Below are 23,506 nucleotides of genomic sequence, written 5' to 3'. Positions count from 1 at the left end.
AATTGTCCAAAATGTTCAAACAAGATGACCTCCTCAATTAATCCACCAGTCTAAGGAAGTGTCATTCAGAAATTGCTGCACTTATAATGTATAATAACACGGCATCCCATCTTTTATAAATTGCAATTTTATTATTCAATATTAACACTACTACATAGGTATAAAAGAAATTTAAATAATTAAACTTTCAAATGATGTTTTTGTAAGTTTGTAGTATTTATATACATCTGAAGTTATTAGAACATAAAACTGCACAATGACTTTTGTAACACTCTATATTCCAAAAATCCATATAATATTAATGTAATTCATACCTTAGTCACTTTGGTTGATCATCTCTAATGCACCTGGTTCTTCACTTATTTGTTATTTTTCAAACTGTCACATATAAGTGTGATCACCTCATTTTTTCCAAGAGGGTGAAAGGTTGGTAGAACTATTCCACAGACAAATAGAAAAAAAATATATAATAATCAGGAAGTCTCAAATCCAGATTTTTCTTTCCCTTCATCACTTGCATATCTAATTCTTTGTGTAGCATGAGGTAATTGTTCCTTTTTGAGAGTTCACACCTGTCAGATATCTTTTGGCTCTCTCCCGGCAGCTCTTCATCTCACTTAGTCCTCCTTTGTAACTCAGACCTGCTGCCCTTGTGACCACTCATTACTTTTATATTCAAGTCCTTCCTTCCATTTGTCTAAATCTTCCCCAAACTTTGACATAATTCTTCAGACATGATCTCATCAGACTTTAGGAAAAGCATTACAACCTTCCTTTTTTGTGAACTCCCTTCTAGCAAAGACGAGGCAATTATCTGGTTTAAATAAGGGATGGAGGGGTGGAGAAAAGGCAGAAGGAAACTCATGTTTTCTTCTGAATTATCTGCAAAGCAACCATAAGACTCAAACCATCTAAGAACCTCCATTCTCCCATGTTAGTTATGGGTAAAGACTTCAGCATGATATAATAAAACTGAAATGAGAGACAGGAGTCACAGGTCCACAATTTTGGAAAAATCCATTAATCTCTCTGACCCTAAAGGTACCCATCTACAAAATGGGTTTGTACTAAAATATCTCTAAGGTCCTTCAGAATTGTAACTTTCTTTGATTAAGGGGAATAACAATGACAGCAACAACAGTGGCAGTTACAATAGAATGATAATAATAATGGTAATACCAGTTCCATTACCTCAAGGGTTCATTTTTGAGAATTGAATTAATTTCTACTTAAAGAATACTTTGTATCCATAACATGATAGAGAAATATGATGATGATGATGATGATGACGATGATTGTTTCTGAGAGAACAGATACTGAATTTGGTATCCACAGAACCCCCAGTTCTCCAGGGTTTTACGTCCTTTTAAGGGATATTTGTTTCAGCTTTTCCTTTCCTTTCTAATCTGCATATTTTCCAAAAATGAATCTCATTTTGCAGTTTATTACCCATATATTGAACTTGTCTATATCTCTTGGAATAAATGCTATCTATCATTCTTATTGGCCTCCCAAGTTTATGTAATTTGAAAATTTCATTAACATTCTCTTTACTCCCTCTTCTATACCATTAATAATATTGTTGCCTATGATCAGGCGTAACACCAGTTTCTCTGGCACCCCTACTAATCAACTACCCCTAGCTAGATATAGCACAATTTATCACTGCTACTTGTTTACAGAACCACTGGAAATTATCAATCCACATGACAGTGTTCATGTGCAAGCCAGGTTCAATTAATTTTATTAGTAAAATCTCTAGATCAAATGTGTCCCCCAAATCAAGATGCATTACTGAGGCTTTGTTCCTCACATGCATGAATTTAAAATAGGCTTTAGATCAGAGTGGTATGATTTATTTCTTAAAAAACTATGTTTGCCTGCTCACCTCTGATTTCATTACTTCTATGATACCCAAGAATATTTTTCTCTGAAAGGTTTAACTTCCCACAGCAGTACCTCAAGGAGCAGTCATTTCAGTTTAAAGAGTGGTGGTCATCTGCGTTATTATCTAGAATTTCTATTAGATCTGTGGTTTTGTCAGTATAAGAAATTACCTCCTGGAAGGCAGAGCACAGCTCCTCAACAGTATGAATTAGAAAATAATGGCTATGACCTTCTGTCTGAGGTATACTGAGGTCCCATAAGTGACTTGTCCAGGGTCATCCACTTAAAGAAGCATCAAGTGTCAAGGGTAGAATTTGAACCCAGGTCTACTTGATAAAAGATCATCAGCACTAGCTAGACTAGCTATTATGCTGCACTGATTTTTTTAATTTTCAGATATATCCAATTATTTTAAAAGTTTATTTCATGGAAATTGAGGTAGGGAAGAGGGGAATCTTGCCCAGAAAAATCTTAGGAAGTATTTGATTATTATCATTTCTAGGATATTGCTAACTACACTAATTTTTAATATTCACAATGGATTCATTTTTTAAAAATGTAACTTTACAAAGAAAAGGAAAAGAAGAAGTAACTATGTCTCAAAAGGAAGCAAAACCCTGGAGACCTGGGGATGCTACAAATACCAAATTAAGAGTGACTTCCTTTCTGAAACAATAACAACTTATATTTTATATCATGTTAACATATCTATATTTTATTTTGATGCTTAAAATTGCTTTACATTCAGTATTTCAAATATTTGTCTTTCTCATTTTTTTTCACCTTATCAACTCTGAGAGGACCCTCCGTAGGACTCAGGAAGTTTTCCTCAGAGGGAGAAAGATAAAACAGAATTTATGAAATACAGACTGCCCTATCCAGAAAAGAAGAAGGAAAGGGGAAGTTGTACTACCCTGAATGTGCTCTGGAACAGGAAACCACACAGTAGGAAAGAGATGTGAGTTGCACGTTGATGCATTTGTGGTTTTCTTCCTTTCATCCTTCTTCTGACCCTGACCCTCTAGGCTTCTACTCGAGAGAGAAAGGAAAGCATCAGGACTAGGACTTTAAGGGTTGTTTCTGCCACAGTGATCAATCTGCCAAAGACATCAATAGGTTTGACTATGCTGAAGGTACTAGAACTAGCTGACTACAACCTTGAGAGATCTGAGCATTGACTGGATCTGGGAGATTCATAGAGAGGAGATAGGCCATAACTAAGATGGCCAGCTATTGTGAATCTCATCAGGCTCAGAAATTTTCTCCCCTCTCATCCTGCTTCTAGATTCCCAAATGGGGTATAGATTGAACCTTCCTTATTTTATTTCTTCAAGTCTATAGTTGGAAATCTCATCAAAAAAATCTGAGAATTAATTAGAGGTTTAGGAGATGAACTGAGGCATGTGATTCTATGTGAGAGTATTTCATATATTACCTTTTGGCTTATTTCATTAAATAAGCTATATAATCACAGTAAACAAAGTCTCTAAATCCTATAAATGAAGTAGGCAGTGATTTGAGACAGGAATTGCCCAGATGGAAGGGGAACTCATAAACCACAGATTTGATATCTTAATATTTGAGATATGTAATATTTTATTTTATCTCCTCAATTAAATCCAGCCTGAAACTTTGTAAGCTGTTCATTCTAGTGGTCAATATTGATAGGACAGGGTCGACTAGGTGGCGCAGTGGATAGAGCACTGGCCTTGGAGTCAGGAGTACCTGGGTTCAAATCTGACCTCAGACACTTAATAATTACCTAGCCATGTGGCCTTGGGCAAGTGACTTAGCCCCATTGCCTTGAAAAATCTAAAAAGAAAAAAAGATATTGATAGTACAGCCTCAAAATAACCAAAGCAACAGTAATAATAGCTAGCATTTATCTGGTGCTGTAAGGGTTTTAAAGTGCTTTATAATATGTCATTTTTATTCTCACAACAAATCTGTGAAGTAAATACTATTATTATGTTCATTTTACAGATGAGGAAACTGAGTCAGAGGTTAAGTAATTGCATAGTCACTCAGCTATTGAGGCTGGATTTCAGCTCAGATCTTCCTGATCTCAGGTCCAGTGCCCTGAGCTACCTACCAACCAAAACAAACATGAGTTATGTACTTCTACATTCAGAACATTCCCTTCTGTCATGTAGCTTACAATTAGTGGTGGGAGGATGAATCTGTGTAACCTGCACAGAATAGGCATTTATTTTTTTTCTTTGAATTAGATTGTTGTTTCAAAACTATAAGGTCTATAAGTAACTTAAAAGCCCAATTCAAATCATTTGTAAATTATCTTTTTTTTAATTATCTTTGTTACAGACCTCCCTTCACCCTATCTATGATTGGCTTTAATACCAGAGGATTAGATATATGCAGTACAGCTGTTAGTATTAATGCTTACTCATAAAGACTGAAAATAAAAATTTCACTTTAGGATTTGAGATAGGGGAAGAAAAGGAAGGAAAAATAGAAAGTACTCATCCCCCAGTTCAGGTCCCCTATTCTCTGGTGATATTAGATTCTGAGAAAGTAAGAAAAACAGAAGGAAAATGAAAGGAGTGAGGGGGAAAGGGAGATAAAAACAATAAAAGGAAAAGGATTTAAGAGAAAGAATAACCATTTTACTAGATCTTAGATTTTATTGGCATAAAAATAATAATAAACATATACATCAAGGACAATAATAAAATATAGATATATAATTATATAAAATGTATATAGCAATATAATTTAGAGATATGCCAATAAATAGGTAAAGATATGGATACTTTGTTTGAACCTCACCAAAACCCTTTGCAGTGGGTGCTGTTATTATCCTCATTTTCTAGATAGTAATTTGACCAGGGTCTCACAGTGTCTGAGGCACTTCCTCTCCCAATGCAGTTGTGCATTGCTCAACAGTTTATAACATATGGATTAAATAATTAAGGCTATAATTAGGCTTATATAAGGCTATAGAACTGGAAAAGACCTTGAATTAGAAAGACCAAGGTTTCCCATTGCATCTGGAGCCATTTTCTACTGTCCTGGTCTATATTTTTTCATTGAACCCAGATAGCTCAGGAGGAAAGAGGGAGACTGATTATTTTGAATAGCCCTTCCTCTCTCCAGTTTACTTGTAAGAAGTGGAATCACCTTTCTGATGTCATGATCCTCTTTGAGAATGAAGGACAAACAACAGCATATGGAGAATTGCCTGAGACACTGAGAGATGGAGTGACCTTCCCAGAATTTCATAGCCAGTATGTGTAAAAGGCAGGTTTTGAACCAGGTCTTCCTGACTAGGTTGCTAGCTCCCAATCGTACCCTCAAAATCATAACCCCTACATTTGCAGAGCACAGAGCAGTTAGGTGGTGAAGTGGATAGAGCACCAGCCCTGGAGTCAGGAGACCTGAGTTTAAACCCAGCTTCAGTCACTTAATAATTACCTAGCTGTGTGGCCTTGGGAAAGTCATTTAACCCCATTGCCTTGCAAAAAACAAACAAACAAAAATTTGCAGAGAACTCTACAATTTGTACAGTCCTTTTACCTCCATATTTCTTTTAATCTTTACATCAATTATTTAAGATAGGTTTGAAATTATTCAGTTTTTACTCTGTCAATAGACAGAAAAAAAGTTTTAATATCAATTATGACCAAGCTTTGACCAAATTATGATCAATTGTATTTGATGTCCACCAAAAATGAAATTCAGGAGTCAGTGGTAAAAAAAGGTTACATCTTGCAGCAATTTAGAGGTACATTATGCAGCCAACTTCTAGAGGCCCAACAGGATACAGTTAATAAACTAATGCTCACTATAAGAGGCCTTCTTTAACAGAAGGAACAGACATCTGGTAACACCTAACCTAAGTATTTTTCCAGCTGAAGTTTTCTCCTCCATGTTATCCAGTACAGGACTTTGGGGTTTCAAACTGTCAATAGTATAAAAACTAAAAAGTTTCAACCCTTTTTCTTGGGGAGGAACAAAAGACTGGCTATATTTATAATTAGCTCTGTTAAATTTCTTTCAATCTAAACAAGAATAAAATGGTATTTATTCCAAAACAGAATGTCATCTCTGCCTCTACTATTTATTATTTGTTTTTTTAATGTTATTCTCAACTTAACAAGCACTAAAAAAAAACATTTCTGTATATAAAGAATAGAAAAGGATTGTAAATGGAACCATGAATCTCTATTACTTATTGTTTTTTAAAGAAAATAACGAATTCAATATACTAGTTTCAAAACTGTTCTGCCTCTCTGGCTCTCCCTTTGAACTATCTTTTGCCCTTTGAAAGACATATTTTATACTTTTCTGAGTTACTATTTGTAAAGCACCTAGCGGAGTACCTGGAAAATAGTAAAAATCATTTCATCCTCTTCCCTCCTGCCTTTATTTTATTTTTGACATCACTATCATTTTCCCAACTCTTTCCTCAATTCTCTTCCCCATCCCCACTCCCTCAAAAAAACCCCTCTAGAGGTGGCTAGGTGGCACAGTGGATAAAACACCGATCCTGGAGTCAGGAGTACCTGAGTACAAATCCAGTCTCAGACATTTAATAATTACCTAGCTGTGTGGCCTTGGGCAAGCTACTTAACCCCATTTGCCTTGCAAAAACCTAAAAAAAACCCTCTTCTAGTATAATTAAGCAAAACAAAGCTATATATTGGCCATGCAAAAAAATGTATTATCTCATTTTATATCGTTAGTCTGTCACCTCTTTATCTGGAGGTAAGAAACATGTTTCATCATCGGTCCTTCCAGAATCAGGGTTGGTCATTGGATTGATCAGATTTCTTAAGTCTTTCAAAGTTATCTGCCACATTGTTCAAATATCAGATAAATTCTTGCCTAAAAGGCTATTTTATAAAGAACTTATACAAGGATGGCTGTCACACAGTGATCAGTAGAAGCAACATAAGAAAACTCTCAATATCTCTCTGAAGAACTTCGGAATTGATTACATAGCTTGGGAGATGCTGTCTAAGGACCAGCCAGCATAGTGTTTATATCAAAAGTGTTGCTCTATGAATAGAGCAGAATTGTAGCAGTTCAAAAGAAATGTGAGATGCATAGATGTAGAGAATCCAGCCCAAATTCACTCGAACAATTTGTGCCCAATCTGTGGTGAAGATTTTGAGCTCAAACTTCTCTTATTAGTCACAGTCAGATACACTGTGATTTGACTCCAATATAGTGATGTCATTTTGGTCCTCTTCAAGAACAAAAAATAACAACTAGCAATCAACTTTATGTATTCACTGTAAAAATTATTCCATCACTTGCCTTTCTCCTCTCTTCCCCTCTTCTTATGGAGAGTGTGGATGAAGAGCACACACACACACACACACAAAGAGAGAGAGAGAGAGAGAGAGAGAGAGAGAGAGAGAGAGAGACAGAGAGAGAGAGAGAGAGAGAGAGAGAGACAGAGAGACAGAGAGACAGAGAGACAGAGAGAGACAGAGAGAGACAGAGAGACAGAGAGACAGACAGAGAGAGAGAGAGAGAGAGAAATACACACACCCCATTCCATCATGCAGCTGGTCTTGTCCCTTGGATTTTTCCTATCTGTAGATGAGGAAATACCAATCTATCAGCTCTCTTCAATGGTTTTTTCATCTGAGCTTATTGAAGAACTTGAAAAGAGACCTCTAAGAAAAGATGAGACCTCTAGAAAAAAATTATAACCTACATAAACTCATTCTTCAATGATTAACAAACTCCTATCCCTTAATACCCTCCCTATCCAAGTGATTCTGAAACACTATATATCATTATTCAAACACCATTCTCAATCCCTCAGTACCTCACTCCTTGTTCCAAACCTCCTCAAAACAACACCATCCCTGCCATGTGCTGCTATAATACTAAATACTCCTTCCACTGTGGTTTCTGGAATGCCTATGTAATAGGTAACAAATATGTTTTTATCTTGTCTTCTTTCCCCATTTCTTCCTTCTTCTGTCTCTCAATAAGGCTTTACAAGTACACTGACTCCCTACCCACCCTTTCCAGCACTGGGTGTACTCATTCTTTGCACTTCCCCCCCACACACACACACATATGCTGGGGACAGAGGGAGAGGTAGAAAATATAATTTGCTCCCCATTAGCACTTCTAGGTTCTCCTTCTATCACCATCATAAAGTAATTTCTCATTCTTGCATCTTCCATTCAACCAAAATTTTGATAACTATTTTCTACTAATCTTCAGGATACTTCTCTTCTTTCCTAAATGTTTCTGATATATAGTCTTTCTCTCCTTTCCAATTCCTTCCCTCATCTAAAGGTACTTGAACATAAATATTGGAAATCCATCAAATACTCTAGCTTCATAGATCCTCAATACATTCATTTCAACTAAGCTGCTCCTGTACATCATCTAAATTACATGCAAGTCATACCCTTGTATCATACCCAGTTGTCATGATCATAACCTTGATCTTGCCATTACCCACAAATGAACTACTTCAATATATTCATGAATTCTGAAACTCTCTTATCTGATTATAATCTGTTATCCTCTCTCTCTCTCTCTCTCTCTCTCTCTCTCTCTCTCTCTCTCTCTCTCTCTCTCTCTGCCTTATAGCAAATCCTGTTCTGCTCCTGGTTCTTGATTTCTAATGTCTTAATCCCTCAGTTATTTCCCATTCTATTACTCCCATACTTGTCACATGCTCTTCCTTCTCCTAACTTGATTCTTTTATTAGGCTGTCATCTTTTTTTGAGTCCCTTTCCTTTTTATACATTTACCCTTTTGTCCTGCCAAGCCATCAATTGCTTTTGGTACTACTCATATGCTGCTGAACAAATCAGTTCAAAATCCCAAAACTTGTGCTATCTAGATGTAATACAGATTTACTGTACTGGACCTTCACTATGGCAAAGAAATCCCTTTACAATTCTCCAGTTTACTAACATTCACCAGAGCAACTTTCCCATACCTTTTTGTCCCTCCTCAAACCTTTCATAGGTCTCTTCCCCATACTTTCTTAGCTGAGAATCTTGTTTCATATTTCACTGAAATAAAATGTACCTATTTAACCAGAGTTTACTCTTAATAATAGTAGTTGGCATTTTTATAGCAATATACTAAACACTTTAAAATTATGATCCTATTTGATCTTAAAACAACCCTAATGGGGGCAGCTATACCACAGCTAATAAAGATTCAGAAAAAAAAGTTCTTATTATCAACTTCCTTGATGTTGTCAAATAATTCAGAAACTGACATAATTTTATCAATGCAAATGACATTAAAGAAGAAGACTAAGGGGTTTCTTGGGAGGAGCTAAGATGGTGGTATGAACTTTTCCTGAAACACCTTTAATTGAAGCCTCTAAATAGACCCTAAAGTTATAGAACCCACCAAAAAAAGAATGAAACAACTTTTCAACTAAAGGTATGTTGAAGGAACTTCAGAAAAGGTCTCACATGGGTAAAAGGAAAGATAGAAGGCAACAAAAGGCTTGTAGCCACAGTGAAGTTCATGTCCAGCTCATCAGGCTAGCAGTACAATAGACTTGAAGTAAGAGTCCCAAATCCAGTTCAATAGACAAGGTTTGAGCTTGACAATACTGGTGCAGCAGATAGGACTGGGTTCAGCTACCCTAATGCAGGGAGCACACAACAAATACCTAAGTAGAAAGTCAGTGACCAGACCCCCAGCCCCCAGCACAAAAAGTTGTAACTGTATCTGTTGTGTCCCAGAAAAAGAGTTCAAATATTAAAATGAGCAAAAAAAGGACACTAACCATAGAAAATGACTATTCTGATAGGGTAGATAAAAATGCCATCTCAGAAGAAGAAAGCAGTGACAAAATATCTACATGTGAACTCTTAAAGGAAATTATGAATTGATGTCAAATTCAAAAAGACCTCTTGGAAGAGCTCAAAAAAGAATTTAAAAACCAAAGAAGAGAGGAGAAGAATTGAGAAAAGAAATGAGTAATGCAGGAGAATTTAGAAAAATTCACTGAAGAAAACAATACTTTTAAAAGTAAATTTGCCCAGATGGAAAAAGAAAACAACTCCTTTAAAAGTAAACTTCAACATTAAAGAATCTGAGAGCCTTGAACATGATATTCTGGATGACAAAGGAATTTGAATTACAACAATGAATCAACTACATTGCAAAATTTAGCATAGTGTTTCAGGGGAAAAGTCGAACTTCAATGAAATAGAGGACTTTGAAACTTACCTGATAAAAAATACCAGAACTGAACAGAAAATTTGATTTTCAAATATAAGACTCAAAAAATGATTAAAAAGGTAAACAGAAAGAAAAATGGTAGTTAATAAGATGAAACTATTTACATCCCTACACATGAAGACAATACTTGCAACTGAGAATTGCATTTCTCTTATGACAGTTGAAAGGATAGAGGGTGTGGGTACATATGATCCTTATGTGATTAAACATAAAATTCTTGAGTACTGTATTTCTATTGGGATAGTTTAAGGGAGTATACTTGGATAAAGGGTGTGGGTATAGATGGATAGTGATATGATACTTTTGGCTCTTGAGAATTGTATTTCTAATGAGACAATTGAGGAGAGCTTAGCTGGAAAGTGGGTATGAGTACGAAGTGATTGTGTTGGAATGCATGAGTATGAAGTTGAAAAGAGGGTGTGGGTATAAATGAACAATGACATGATGATGCTTATAACCCTTGAGAATCATATCAATATTAGGACAGTTGAAAGGAATATACTTAGATAGAGGGTGTGGGTGTAAGACAGATATAAAACAATTAAGATATGAAAAAGACATACTCAGAGATGTAGATGGAGGCATAATAGAATAAATAACAACATATGAAAATAGCACAAAGGACCTATTACAGTAGAAAGAAGGGATGGTGTAAGCACTGAGGAAATCTTACTCTCAACTGATTTGACTCAACAAAGGAACAGAATACCTTCTCAGTTGGATTTAGAAATTTATCTTGTCATACAGAGAAGTAGGAGGGGAAAGTAAAAGGGGAAAGGGAGAAGAAAAGGGAAGGCAGTTGATAAAAGAAAGGGCAGATTGACGGAGACAGCAGTCAGAAGTAAAACACTGGTGAGGAGGGATAAGGGAAACATAAAAGAAAGTATAAAAAAGCAGAGGGTAGGATGGAGAAAAATTCAGAGTAGTAATCATATCTATGAGTATGAATGGTATGAATTATCCCATAAAATAGAAACAGATAGCAGAAGGGATTAAAAACCAGAATCCTACAATATGCTGTTTGCAAGAAACACATTTGAAGCAGGGAGATAGACACAGAGTAAAGGTAAAAGGCTAGAGTATAATGTATTATGCTCCAACTGAAGTAAAAAAAAGAAGGGACAGCCACCTTTATCTAAGACAAAGCAAAAGAACAAATTAAAAGGGATAAGGAAGGAAACTACATCTTCCTAAAAGATACCATAAGCAATGAAGTAATATCAATATTAAATATATAGGTACCAAATGCTAAAGTATCCAGGAAGATGTAGAGAAGCTAAACAAGTTACAGGAAGACATAGACAGCAAAACTGAATTAGTGGAAGACCTCAACTTCCCTCTCTCAGAATTAGATAAATTGAACTACAAAATAAACAAGAAGAAAGTAAAGAAGGGCAGTAGAATTTTAGAAAACTGAGATATGATAAAACTCTGTAGAATACTGAATAGGGATAGAAAGAAATATATCTTCTTCTTTGTGGTACATTGCACCTACCAAAAATTGACCTTGTATAAGGATATAAAAACCTCACAATAAATACAGGGGAAAAAAAGAAATATTAAATATATCTTTTTTCAGATCATGATGAAATAAAAATCACATGCAATAAACAGTCATGAAAAGATAAACTAAAAATTAATTGGAAATTAAATGACCTAATTTTAAAGAATGAGTGGATTGGTGGAGTCAAGATGGCAGCAGAAGAACAGCCTCTCTTAGGTGCTGTCTCCAAAATATTTCAAAAACGGCAATTCTCCAGCTCAAGGCAACCTGGAAAATAGTGGGAAGGCTTTGTTCCATGAGGTTAGAGGGGCAACAGCACACAGGAGTAAAGGAGCTTCAGCCTTCTGGGAACAATCCCAGGATGCCTGGGTCCCTGGGAGCAGCTGGGTCCCAGCTCCTGGCAGCAGAAGCAGGTTCCTGACCTGCCACCCCAGGGAGCACCCAGAACAACTTGGAAGATCAGCAGGGACACCACTGCCAGAGCAAACTCAAAGTCTGAGCCACTGTGGCCCTCCTCAGTAAGGCCTCAGCACAGTCAGATCCCAGGAAATAGAAGCAAGCCTGTGGAGCCACCGAACAGGAGCCACACAGCAGTTGTTCCCTGAGCCCTCAGCCCACAAAAGGTAAGGGAGTGGAGGGAGAGTACCAAGGTCTGTCCTCTATCCCTGGGGTAGGACTATGGGGCTTTGACCATATTCAGACCCTGGTCATAGTCTGGGGCCCCCAAAGAGCAGGGACCTTCCTCACATCCCCAGGGCAAAGGAGTGAGCTTGTGGCCATTCCACAGACCAGAAGAGCAGTCAAAGATTCACATACTGAGGGAGGTGTCCCAATAATACTCAAAAGCTCAGGAAGCACCCCAAAACCAGGGACAGGCTGGGGAAATGAGTAAGCAGGAAAAAAAGGAAACTTACCATAGACAATTACTTTGGTCCCATGGAGGACCAAAATACACAATCTGAAGATGAGAAAATCCAAGCTTCTGCATCTAAATACTCCAAGAAATTAAAAAAAGTTGGGATCAGGCTATGGCACAGCTCAAAAAAAGATTGTGAAAAATCAAATAATGGTGGCAGAAGAAAATGAAATGGTAAAAGAAATGAGAGAGATGCAGGAAAAGCATGAAAACAAAGCCAGCATCTTAGTCAAGGAGATCCAAAAAACTGAAGAAAATAACATATTAAAAATCAATATAGGTCAAATTAATAAAACAGTCGAAAAAGTTATTGAGGACAAGAGTACTTTAAAAAAGCAGAATTGGCCAGATCAAAAAGAAGATAAGAAAGTTCTCTAAGAAAAACAAATTCCTCAGATGTAGAATGGAGCTAAAGGAAGCTGATGGCTTTGTAAGAAATCAAGACACAATAATTCAACACCAAAAGAATTAAAAACTAGAAAGGTGAACTATCTCATTGAAAATACAACTGATCTGGAAACACATCCAGAAAAGATAATTTAAAAATTAATGAGCTACCTGAAAGTCATCATCACGAAAAGAGCCTTGATCTCATTTTAAAAGAATTTCTACAGGAAAATTGCCTTGATATCCTAGAAGCAGGGGGCAAAATAGAAATTGAGAGAATCCACTGATCCCCTCCTGAAAGAGATCCAAAAACACCAAGCCCCAGGAATACTATAGCCAAGTTCCAGGACTCCCAAGTCAAAGAGAAAATATTACAAGCAGCCAGAAGGAAACAATTCAAATATCGTGGAGCTACAGTCAGGATTATCTAGGACTTAGTAGCATCTACATTAAGGGCTCACAGGGCTTGAAATATAATATTCCGGAGGGCAAAAGAGCTTGGAATGCAACCAAGAATCATCTACCCAGCAAAACTGAACATTCTCTTCCAGATGAAAAGATAGACTTTCAATGAAACAGGGGAATTTCAAATGTTCCTGTTGAAATTGACCAGAGCTGAACAGAAAGTTTAATCTTCAAGTACAGGACTCAGGTGAAGCAGAGGGAGTGGATGAGAAGTGTTAATTATGAGGGACTTAATGCTGATGAACTGCATTTATTCATGCATGGAAAGATAATACTGATGAAAATCATTTGCTTCTCATTTAATAGAGCAGGTAGAAGGAGCTCTTATAGATAAAGCATGAGAGAGCTGAATTAGAAGATAATATTATTTCTTCAAGATAATACTGTATTGTAAAAATGGAGTCAATGGGTGAAAGGGAAATGTACTAGGAGCAAGAGAAAGGAGAGGTAGAATAGGCTAAGATATTTCATGTAAAAGGTATTTCATGTAGCTTTTGCAATGGTATGGAAGGGAGGAAGCCAAGGGGGAATAAGGGTGCCTTCATTCTCATCGGAAATGGCTCAGAGAGGAAATAGCATACACACTCAATAGGGTATAGACATCTAGAAGCAAAAAGGAGAGAAGGGGGATGGGGGAGGGGAGGGGGATGGGGGTGATGGAGGAGAGGATAGATCATGGGAGAGGATAGTCAGACATAACACATTTTTTTTCATTTTTTGCAAGGTAGTGGAACTGGGCCCCAGATCATGGGGCCAAGTGGTTGCTGGGTGTCTGGGCTGGGATGTAGGCTTGGGGACTCTTGGCCCCAGGGCCATTGTTATGTCCACTGTGCCACTCAGCTTCCCCACAGTACATTTTTGAAGAGGGACAGAGTGAAAGGAGAGAAAAAAATATACTAGATGGTGGTGGGAAGGAGTGGATGGAGGAAGTTACAATGAGTAACAGCAACTGTGGAAAAACAGGGAAATAACTTCTATGATGGACTTATAATAAATATCGTGATCCACCCGAGAGAGCACTGATGGTATCAGATCACAGACCGAAACACATTTTTATCTTTTTCTTTCACTTTATTTCTCATGAGATTTTATATTTTTGTGGAAGAGGGGTATTATGTTTACTCTTAAACAGGAATAGTAAATAAAGAAAATTTTAAAAATTAAAAATTAATTTTTTAAATTAAAAAATAAATTACTAAAATTTAAATGACAGCTCTATTTCTTTTTTCTTCAAAATTTTAGTGCTTTGCATAGTGTAAGTGTTTAATAAATATGTTATTTCTTGAGGACTTACACTAATAGGCAGCTCTCTTTCTAATAAAGCATCCTTTTTTCAAAAAAAATGAGTGGATCAAACAATAAATCATAGAAATCAAACAATAATTTCATATAATACAATGACAGTGATGAGACATCCTACCAAAATTTGTGGGATGAAGGCAAAGTGGTGATTGGGGAAATTTTTATATCTCTAAATATTTGCATAAATAAAAGGGAGATAAAGGAGATCAATGAATTGGGTATGCATCTAAAAAAAAGCTAGAAAAAGAACAAGTTAAAGAATCCCCAATTAAATACAGTTTAGCAGTTCTGAAAATCAAAGAAGAAATTAATAAATTGAAAGAAAACTATTGAATTCATAAATAAAACTGAATTGGTTTTTATGAAAAAAAAACAATAAAATAGATAAACCTTTGGTTAATTTGATCAAAACAAGAAGAAAACCAAATTACCAGTATGAAAAATGAAAAGGGTGAACTCACCAAGAATGAGAGGGAAATTAAAGTAATAATTAAGAAGTATTTTGACCAACTGTATGCCAATAAATCTGACAATCTAAGTGAAAGGGAAGAATATTTAAAAATATAAATTTTCCAGATTAATATTTCAGAAAAAGAAATTGAACAAGCCAACAATGAACTTCCTAAGAAAAAAAATCTCAGTGACCAGATGAATTTACAAGTGAATTCTACTAAACATCTAAAGAGAGGCGGCTAGGTGGTGCTGTGGATAAAGCACCAGCCCTGGAGTCAGGAGTACCTGGGTTCAAATCCGGTCTCAGACACATAATAATTACCTAGCTGTATGGCCTTGGGCAAGCCACTTAACTCCGTTTGCCTTGCAAAAAAACAAAAAAAATTTAAAGAACAAGTAATTCCAATTCCATATAAACTATTTGAAAAATAGGTGAAGAAAAATTCTTTTATGACACTAACATGGTTCTGATATGTAAGAAAGAGTAGAAACAGAAAGAAAATTATAGACTAATTTCCCTAATAAATATTAATGCAAAAATCTTATATAAAATATTAGCAAAGAGATACAGCAAGCTATCACTGGGATAACACTATGATCAGGTAGGATTTATACCAAGTATGCTGGGATGGTTCATTATTAGGAAAACAAGCAGCAATTGACCATATCAATAATAAAACTAATAGAAATCACATGATTATCTCAATAGATGCTGAAAAACATCTATCTAATTCCTTCTTATTAAAAATTCCAGAGTTTTTCAGTTTCCACTTACAGGTGACCAAGAAGAGAAGGAACAACAGACACGCCAAGAAGTACTGCTGCACCATCTGCTGCTCATTCACTGCACCAATTGTGTCTTTTGCTTGCCCTAGGACAAGGCCATCAAGAAGTTTGTCATTCGCAAAATCATGGAAATTGGGTCATCAGAGACATCTTTGAGGTCAGCATTTTGGGCTCCTATGTGCTGCCCAAATTGTATGTGAAGTTGAATTACTGTGTGAGCTGTGCAATAAGTGAGGAATCAATCCTGGGAGGCATGAATGGATCAGACACCCCCATCTAGCTTCAGACCTGTGGAGGCTGCCCTTAGACCTCCTCCAAAGTCCATGGAAAGAACTATCTGCCCACCAATTATTCCTGAACTGATCAGAGGAAAATAAAATTGTTGTTTTACTTTAAAACACACACACACACACACACACACACACACACACATTAGAAAGCATAGGAATAGAGTTTTCCCTAAAATGATAAGAAGTATCTATATAAAATCACTGTCATCAAGCATTATATGTAATAGAAATGAGCTAGAATTCCCAAAAAGATCAAGGATGAAACAAGGATACCCATTATCACTACTATTATTCTATATTGTATTAGATATGTTAGCTTTAACAATGAGAAGAAAAAGGAATTAAAGGAATTAAAATAGGCAATAAAGAAACAAAACTCTTACTCTTTGCAGATGATATAATGGTATACTTAAAGAATCCAAGAAAAATCAACTAAAAAAGCTACTTTAAACAGTTAACATCAGCAAAGTCGCAGATTATAAAATAAACCCACATAAATAATCAGCATATATATATGTATGTTTGTGTGTGTATGTATATATACATATATGTATGGAAATAAAACCAATAAAGCCCAACAGCAAGAGATAGAGAAATTCTATTTAAAGTAACTGTAGACAGCATAAAATCCTTGGACATCCCCAGGAACCAGAAACTATATGAATATAATTATAAAACACTTTTCACACAAATAAAGTCAGATCTAAACAAATGGAAAAAAATGTCATTTGCTCATGCCAAGTTACCATAATTAGAAGGAACAATTCTACCCAAATTAAATTACTTACTCAGAACCATATCCACCATGCTACCAAAAATTTATTTTACTGAACTAGAAAATATAGTAGCAAAATTTATCTGGAGGAACAAAAGGTCAAGGATATCAAGGGAATTAATGAAAAAAAGTTCAAAGGAAGGTGACCTAGCCTATAGATCTAAAAACTATATTATAAAGCAGCAGTCATCAAACTGTCTGGTACTCTTTGAGAAATAGAGAAATGTATCATTGGAATAGATTAGGCAAAAAAGAAACAGTAGTAAATCATCCTATATGAGTAACCCAAAGACTCAAACTTCTGGGATAACATCTCACTATTTGACAAAATCTGCTGGGGAAATTAGAAAATATTATGATAAAAACTAGAAATAGACCAACATCTCACATGCTATAACAAAAACAGTTTGAAATGGGTACATGTTTTAGCCATAAAGAGTGATACCATAAATCAATTAGGACAAGGAATAGTCCACCTGTCAGATCTTTGGAGTGGGATGAGTTTATGGCAAAACAAGAAATAGAGAACATTATTAAATTGAAAAATGGGTAATTTTGACTATATTAAATTAAAAACTTTTTTACACCAAAAAATCCAGTGCAACCAAGATTAGAAGGAAAACAGAAAGCTGGGAAATAATTTACATAGCTAGTGTTTCTGATAAAGGACTTATTTCTAAAAAATACAGAGAATTGAGTCAAATTTATAAGGATACAATTTATTTATAAGAATAATTGATAGGGGCAGCTAGGTGGCATAGTGGATAAAGCACCGGCCTTGGAGTCAGGAGTACCTGGGTTCAAATCGAGTCTCATACACTTAATAATTACCTAGCTGTGTGGCCTTGGGCAAGCCACTTAACCCCATTTGCCTTGTAAAAAAAAAAACCCAAAAAAAAGAATAATTGATAAATGCTAAAAAATATATGAAAAGATAGTTTTCAGTTAAAGAAAATAAAGCTTTCTATAATCATAAGAAAAATGTTCCAAATCATTATTTAGAGAAATGCAAATTAAAACAACTTTGAAATATAACCTTACTATTGACTAATATGACAAAAAAGGAAAATGATCAATGTTGGGGAGAATATGGAAAAACTGGGACACTAATGCACTCTGTGTAGAGTTGTGAAATGATCCAAGCATTCTGGAGAGTAATTTGGAACTATGACTAAAGGGCATTACCTTTGATCCAACAATACCACTACCAGGTCTATTTCCCAAAGAGATCATTTTAAAAAGCTGGGAGGGGGGAGGAGAAAGACCCATGTGTACAAAAATGTTTATAGCAGCTCTTTTTGTAGTGACAAAGAACTAGAAATTGAAGGGATGCCCATCAAATGGGGAATGGTTAAACAAATTATTATATATGAATGTGATCGAGTACTATTGTTCAGTCAGAAATCATGAGTTGGTGGACTTCAGAAAATCCTGGAAAGACTTTCACGAACTGTTGCTAAGTGAAGTGAACAGAACTAGGAGAACAGAGTACATGTTAACAGCAATATTGTGAGATGTTCAACTATGACAGACGCAACTCCTCTCAGCAGTTCAGTCAAGAACAAGCCTGAGAGACCTGTTTGTGGAAAATGCTATTCACATTCAAAGGAAAACATTATATAGTCTAATTACAGAGAAAAACATACCATATTCACTTTTTAAAACTGCCTTTATGCTTTTAAAACTTCTTTCTCATGTTTTTTCTCCTTAATTCTAATTCTTCTTTCACAAAATAACTAATATGGAAATGTGTTAAACACTATTATAATATGTACAATCTGTAACAGATTGTTTGCTGCCTTAGACAGGAGGGAAAGGGAGGGTGGTACAAAAATGCAGAAGTCAAAAACTTGCAAAAGCATGAATGTTGCATGTAATTGGAAAAAATTAATTAAAAGTAATTTAAAAAGAGAAGAAAAGAACAAAAGAAGGAAGAAGAAGGAAGAAGTAGAAGAAGAAAAGAAGAAAGAAAAGAAGTAGAAGAAGAAAAGGAGAAAGAAGTAGAAAAAAGAAGGAAGGAAGGAAGATGAAAGAAAGAAAGAAAGAAAGAAAGAAAGAAAGAAAGAAAGAAAGAAAGAAAGAAAGAAAGAAAGAGAAAGAAGAAGAAGAAGAAGAGGAAGAAGAAGAAGCTTTGTTGCCGTACCTTGGGACTTTTCCAACTGATGTGTAGCTGAAACTTTCCATTTGCATTGTCTCTCCCATGAGAATGTGAGCTCCTTGAAAGCAAGGACTATCTTACTTTTCTATTTGTTCCACTCAGTGCTTAGCATGGTACTTTGCACATAATTATCACTTTTAAATGATTTTTTAATTTATTGATTCATTCCTAGTTCTGCTCACTTCATTCTAACTGTTCATTTGTTTCCTATGTTTTTCTAAATCCAAGGTTCTTTATGTCCGACCCTATACAAGAAATTATTATTCAAGCTTATCCATGAAAAAAAGTTCTGTTTAAAGATAAACTAATATATTTTCCTTTTCAGAAAATGAAAATTATGTAAACTTACATGATCAATTTGCCTAGGCATATTTCAAGAGGATTTTGGTAGGCCCCTAGTTCTCTTAATATCTTTTGGACCAGATATGATTTCTCTTTGTCCTGGATCCTCATTGACTTTTTTTCTCCCCCCCAAGTCCACAGCTTTCTTTCAATAGTACTAACGGTCCATTAGCTGTGAAGAATAACAGACTTCTCTTATTTTGATTGGTCCTGTACAATAAAAGTTGGAACCTTAAGTAGGGGTTAGAGAGATTTTCTCTGACTCAAATGGACACTAGATGATCCAGAGAGTTTTTCATGAAGGGAAAGATGCAAAGATAATCCTACAAGTTCTCAGAGGAAAAAGCAACAGCTGAGAAATAGGATGGAGAGGTCCCAGGACAAGAAGAATAAAAGGAACTGATCTGCATCTTGTGGAATTTACATTGGTTAAGCTTCTATATAGAGGTAACTAGATGTTTCAGTGGATGTAGAATACTGGACCTGGAATTAGGAAGACCTAAATTCAAATCTAGCCTCAATAGTTAAATAACTCTGGGCAAGTCATTTAACCTCTCTTTGCTTTAACTAAAGAAGGAAATGACAAACCATTTAAGTATGCTTGCCAAAAACACCATCAAAAACCCTTGGGTCACAAAAGAGTTGCACATGACTAAATGTCTGAATAACAACAACAACAACAACAACAACAACAACAAGCTCATATAAAATATTATATTTGGTGTTGATGTTATAACTATTATCCATTTCCCATACTTTTATTCTCATTTGCTATACATGTTCAAATAGTTCAATTTTAAGTTGTTTCAACCATGTATTATAATATTTTTATTATCATTCTTTTCATTAATTCTGATCTTAGTTCTTGAGAAGCCATTAATCTAATTAAAAAGATAGTGCTGTAATAATTGCATTTATTATTCTTTTGCATCCTCCATAACTTTGTGTTTTCCAATTTTTTCATATTTGTCAGTCCTTATAACAATAATATCTTATTCAATTCATTTGAATTAAATTTGTTAAACCATTCTTTAATTAATAGAGATATTTTATTTCCAACTTTCTCCTATCACAAATATGCTATGCTGAAGATATATTTCCATACTTGATATATGTAAACAAATCAGCATGGAAACTCAACAAAACTCTGATCAATTATCATGGCTATTGTTAGTGACCTAAATTTAAAATTTGATATATTTCCTTCCTCAATGTTAACCACTCAAAAAATAATTGTTTTGTAGGAAAAAACTTTTTAATGCAATTTGGGTGATATTTGAAAAGTATCAGTTATATCAAAACAAAATAAACCAATAGTTTTTAAGAACTTCTGATGTGCATTAAATAGATCAATTGCCAATTTTTTCAACTTTTTTCTCTTGTGCTTTGTTTTGTAAAAAAAAAATACTAAAAGACAACATTCAATAGTGACTAAATCCCATGTCATATCATGAATGTTTTGGATGCTGTTTCAATAGATGTGGCAAAAAAAACACATTAATGTATCCTTGATAGGAAAAGACAATTTATTTCACTGATTTGCGTTTTCTTCCCTTTTCTGAAAAATATATTAATAAATGTAGTTGAATGCTGTTTATCACCTGAAATGCACCATTTGGAAAAAGAAACAGGAAAACATATTTTAAAATCATAAATTTCCCTGTATTCACCTCTTGCATAAATAAATAGTCCCAGACTTTGCAAGAAATATTAAAGTTCATTTAAATTGCAAATCTGACCTTATTAAAATGGCTTTCTCAGAGAGCCATAAACAAATAGTGTGTTTCGGTAATACTGCCAAACAACAGAATACATTTTCAACCAGCTCTGTAATTAAAGTGGAAAAATCATTTTCACAGTTCAGAAAAGCTTAGAAATGGAAGAAAGCAACCCAGCTTATGACAATATCTTGAGGTGGGAGGATGAGTCCATCTGGAAGGTCCCTTTAAAAATTCTTTAGTACGATTACTCTTTCAAAGTCAATATAAATTCTGATGAACAGCTTGAGCATGTTATTATGCTCTTCCTAATTTAATGCATTTTGAAGACTTTTCTCCTACAGCTACATTGCCTCTTAACGTTTGAAGAACAGTCATTAAGATTTACTATGTTTAGGAGTAAGAATAAAAATGGAACAATTAAGAGGAAGCTTGTATCTGCAATGGATAGGAAGAGCTAATAAATTTCAGAATTAAAAGCCAAACAGATAAGCTGGGCTTGTTTCTGGGTTTATAGAAAATCCATATTTGAAGGTATATTTAAATCAGTATATTGTCAGCAAGCAAATTGTTTCCTTTTACTTAGAAAAATAATCCAGGTTACGGCAGGCCACGCAAATCCAATGTAGCAGAAGGGGAAGCTTGACTTCATTCTCGCTGAGCTTAGCAACTGTGGATTTATGGCCAGTTGGGTCCTCATACTTTGCTTCTGTGCAGTTATGGCATTGAGTTTACAAAGAACACAGAGCAAGAGGAAGAGAGGAAGAACGAGAGAATGAGAAAAAGACAGAGACCAGAAAAGAAACAGAGACAGAATTAGAGTGAGAGAGACAGAGAGGGAGAGACAAACAGAAATATCACTTACTGGAAATGAGCTCACTGCTTTAAAAAATGGGCTAATGCAGGAATCACTTTATACCTCTTCTTAAAATTCATGTGTCCTGTTTAAATGAGTTCCTAAAAAAAGAAAGGGGCTGTATGAGGCAGAAAGAGGGAGTGTTTTTCAGGCATGGTTTATTTAAAACAAAGGTGCACAGACAGGAAATGAAGCAACATGAATAAATGTTTATTGTGTTCACTATGCACAAAGCATTATGTCAAGGAAAAGAGATGTGTATTTGTATAGATATATAGATATAGATGTGTTTGTATGCATATGTATATATACATATAGACTACTGCATGTTAATATTTGTATGTATATATATATGTATATGTATATATATATATATATATATATATATAAAAGATTGTAATCTCTCAGAGAATTCAGATTCTAATGAAAGTTTCAGTTATAAGTCAAATGGTAAAGTTCCATGATCCTTCCTTAGGGTTTAGTGGCAAAGCAGATGATGACTCTTTAATGTCATTTTCACTGACAAAATTAGTTTCTGATACTGAAGCAACTAACAGGGCCAAAGACTTTAGTGACAGGAATTTTATTTTCTGAGTCTTCAAAAAAATATGGTTGTTATTCCTACAGGAGCAACTGCCAGGCTGTATCTCCATAGGGGTTGCTTCCCAGGATGATGGCTGTAGGCAGTGTACTGGATACATAGCTATTGCAAAGACTTTTGTGTGAAGAACAAAGGCTAGTTTGCCTGCATCACAAACTGTAGGAGGGGAAATAATGTCCAATGAAGCTGGAAAGATAATTTGGAAAAGGACGTGAAAGGTTTTAAAAGTTAACCAAAGGAGTTTATATTTTATCCAAAAAAAAAAAAAACAATAGGGAGTCACAACAGTTGGTTGGAAATTAAGGGAAACCAGCATGGCCCAATGGAGTTCCAAAAAACTAAAGATAATGAAACTAATTAGTAGGTGGCTGTAATAACACAGACAAAAGGTGAAAATATTTGTATGTATATATATATATATATATATATATATACATATATATAACACAGACAAAAGGTGAAAAGATGATAAGACCCTGAACTAAGTTGGTATCTATACCAGTAGAGAAAATATATTGGATGTGAGAGGTGCTGTGAATACAGAAACAGTAAGATTTAGAAATTTAGATACTCAAGGTGAGAAAGAGTGAGGCCTCAAGAATAATGCTGAGGTTACAAACTTGAAGGGTGGGTTTAAGAGAAAGACAGTGAGATCAATTTTGGACTTATTGAGCTTGCATTGTTTCCAGGACATTCAGTTTAATATTCACATAACCACTAGGTAACTGGTGAAAGCACCTCAACTCTAACATCAGTTAGAGAAAAGGAAGAAGCTATCTACCCAAAAAGTTTATGAGAATTATTTTGACATCCCAAAAACCTTCAACTATGTACCTATATGGCTACAACTGTTCTATACTG

At 35.1% G+C, this 23,506-nt stretch overlaps 1 pseudogene; it reads left to right on the top strand.

Annotated features, from left to right (window-relative positions):
* Positions 1–11,891: 11,891 nt before the first annotated feature.
* Positions 11,892–16,282, top strand: LOC141522872 (putative ribosomal protein eS26-like; annotated as a pseudogene).
* The last annotated feature ends 7,224 nt before the right edge of the window (positions 16,283–23,506 follow it).

This window comes from Macrotis lagotis, chromosome 4, assembly GCF_037893015.1.
Source record: "Macrotis lagotis isolate mMagLag1 chromosome 4, bilby.v1.9.chrom.fasta, whole genome shotgun sequence".
Taxonomy (NCBI): Eukaryota; Metazoa; Chordata; class Mammalia; order Peramelemorphia; family Peramelidae; genus Macrotis; species Macrotis lagotis.
The sequence above is the reverse complement of the archived record's forward strand: the minus strand, read 5'-3'. Positions and strand labels throughout refer to the sequence as shown.